Here is a 3375-nt window from a genome sequence, read left to right on the forward strand (position 1 = left end):
CACCTCCAAACACTGCTCGCCCACCCTACCATGGGCCACTTTTGTGCTTTGGTCTCTTTTCTCTTCATTGAAGAGCCATCAGGAGTACATCTGCGTGACTCAAAAGACCAGCAGAAAGTAATTTGTGTCCTGAGTCCAAGCCATCGGAGAGACTATAAGATTGGCCTGGGCTCAGAAATCTCCACTGGGAGAAAGTGATCCAGTTGGGCAGATTCCACAGATGTGGCCCAGACTAAACCAGTCAGAGTTGTCAGCTACGAGAGTACAGAGAATCTAAGTCAGGGATGGTTAGGCAGTCCTCCGGGAACTACGAGTTCTGCCGGTATGTGCAGAACTATCAGAGCTATCAGCTGTGTGGACATGCCCTGTGAGGCCCCAAAGAGGCTGCCCCAGGGGCGAATGGGAACAAAACCACCATCTATGCAGCAGAAGGAGTCACCTGAGATGAACTCACACATTTTGTGGATTTGTGGAATGTGGAGAAGCTGAGATATTTTTTTTCTTAACCACCCTAACTTCAGCCCTACCTCCCCCATCTCTTCCCTGGCATCTAGTCACAGACTAAATAAGGAAGCCCAGGAGTGCCCTAAAATCAGATACTTATTTGAAGGGGATAGACAGAATTTATATGTAGATTTTTCTAGAAAGAAAATTCATTCAAGGGTACCATGACTAAAAAGAACCTAAGAAGCAGTGATTTGAACAGATGTGATTTAAGGCATTTTATTAGAAGAGAAATACAGAAATAAAAAGGGAAGTAGGAGATGGGACCAGAAAGAAAAATCAAATACACTTTAAAGTATTGGGGCCTTCACAGCTGCTAGAATGAAACTTCAAGTTTGACTTTGAGCTTCCCAACAGGCAAAGAAGCCTGCCACCATTTATATAACCGAGAAGCCACAATCCCACAAGAGAAACAATGCCGTGTCTACTAGTAATTACTAGGAGAAATTTCTTAGCAGGCAAAATTATCACAAAAGTAAATATAGTCATTTATAGGAGCAGTGATAACTGTTTATTATAAATGATCCCACAGTAAGCACCAAGTTAGGTTACATAAACCATTTCACTAAATCCCGGTAGGAATCTACTGTTCTTAGGGTTGCATGCTAATGAGTTTAAGCAAGGCACAGAGAAGTGGAGAGCCTGGCCTCTGCTCTCACAGCTGGAAGTGACCATCAAAGGACACCCTCTGACATCAGCCAAGGCCTGTGTCTACATTCCTAGTTACTGTAAATTACACAGATCCTTAAAAACAAGTAGGGGTAGGGAGACAATGAGAGAGAAAAGCAGCCATGACCCTCACCCCAGGCAGCCTTTCACTGAGCAGGGTACAAAGACCTATAAAACACAAAAGTTAGAAACAATGATAGTAGTTGCCATTTTTAAAACTTCCCATGAGCCAGGCTTTGTTTGGGGATTTTGTATTGACATTTCCTTTGATTTCTCATGCCTTCCCTTGTTATTCATAACCAGGTATACTAGGCCACCTCCACACTCCCTCACCTGGATTTTGAAGTCCTGAAAGACTGGGATTTTCTCTAGTCAGCATCATTTTTTACTACTGCTCCAATTAGGATGAGGATGGCACATTCAATGACAGTGTCTCTTGAATGCTGTGGAGTGGGTGGTGCTAAAGTGGGAAATTTGAAAAAATGAAGAAGATTATAGAGTCAAAGCCAGGAGGATGTGGGGCAGAAATAAATCTAGGATGAGAGTCTGGGTGCAGAGTCCGGGTGGTGGGAAGTCGGGGTGGTGGTGGACGCCTAGGAACACCAGCCAGACGTTAACATTGGTTGTCATGGACTGGTGTTGAGTTGCCAGGGATACACAGGCAAGAGTCTGAAGGCAAGAGCATGGGCGGCCTTGGCATCATAAAAGAGCTCTCTACAGAGCTGAAGTGGAAGAGGAAAAAGAGATGGCCCGGCCAGCCCTTGAGGCATGAGGAGGAGAAGGGACCCATGAGAGTCAGAGGAGAAAAGAAAGGCTGTGTTGAGGATGCCAGAATCCTAGAAGGCCCTGACTGATGGAGAGTCAAGGAGCAATGGGGGATGTTCCTCTGTATGATGTGAACATATGTTTAAAGCTGTTTGGGCCAATAGCCAGGCAGGAAGATGGGTGGAGCTACCAGACTCGGGGAATGCTGGGAGGAGAGGAAGGGAGAGAGTGAGTCTCCAGGAAGATGCCATGTAGCCACTGGGAAGGTAGGAGGCCTGAGCATTTTTCAGTAAGCCAAGATCACATGGAAATACAAAGATTAATAGAAACGGGTTAATAATTAAGAGAGAGCTAGTCAATAAGAAGCCTGAGCCATCAGCCAAACAGTTTGTAATAAATATAAGCCTCTGTATTTATTTGGGACTGATCAGTTGCAGGACTGGGAAGGACAGAAACTTCTGCCTACAAAAAGGAAATGCCTGTTACCTGAAATTTCAAAAAAATAGAATAAGAAAAGGCAACTGAACTGATGCTGAGTAGTGGGGAGGGGCAGTGAGGTGGGAGATACTGTAAAGCAAAAAAAAAACAGCTTATGGGAGGTTCTGGAAACTGTAGATAAAGATAAAAATGAAGGCAATTGGCATAAATAGCTCACTTGAGATACCCTTCAGTGAAAGGAAGGAAAAAACCAAAATATTGGGTAAATAGGCCATCAGGGTCAAGCAAATGGTTCTTTTCAACTGAGAGAAATCTCCCTGTGAATGAAGTGATGCATGAGGAACATTTTGATGTGGGGTACAAGCAGTTCTCTAGAACTGAACCACATAGGTGTTCCCCACATGAAAACCGGATGACACATTTGTGCTCCAATCATCTGGGATTCTTAAGTCTAGAGAGGCGTGTGCTCTGAACCTACATAAGGCAAATTGTATGAGGTAAGGCCTGTGTCTTGGCATCTCTAGATAAGCTAAGAGCTCTGTCGAAGGAACAGAATGGATCAGCATAAATGCTGCCACCTCCGCGTTCCCTATGAGTCAAAACCATGGGCAGGTTCTGTTTTTCAGCAACATGAAAATACAGCTCTGGGCTCCCTGTGTCCTGCCCTTGAATGTCTGAACAATATGGATAATAGCTCAATACCCTGTCAATAAGCACAGTGTGTTCCCTCCGCTGCTGCCTGACTTAATACGCCAGCCATCTGAAGAGGGACTTGTGTGAAGGACATGCTTGCCCTCACCAATGTCATCTAAGGAAATACTCATCTTCCCTTAAGTGTCTTTCCTCCCTTCCTTCACATACAGTGCTCTGTAAATGGTGATGAGGAGGGTTTGTAAATCAAGAAAAAGACCCTGCTTTCAAGCACTCATTAGTTAGGTGGATGGGTACCACATCTTAGTTCAATTGGACAGGACAGCAGGGAACCATTTCATCTCCTGG

Source organism: Mesocricetus auratus, unplaced genomic scaffold, assembly GCF_017639785.1.
Source record: "Mesocricetus auratus isolate SY011 unplaced genomic scaffold, BCM_Maur_2.0 Super-Scaffold_100014, whole genome shotgun sequence".
In the NCBI taxonomy this organism is placed as follows: Eukaryota; Metazoa; Chordata; class Mammalia; order Rodentia; family Cricetidae; genus Mesocricetus; species Mesocricetus auratus.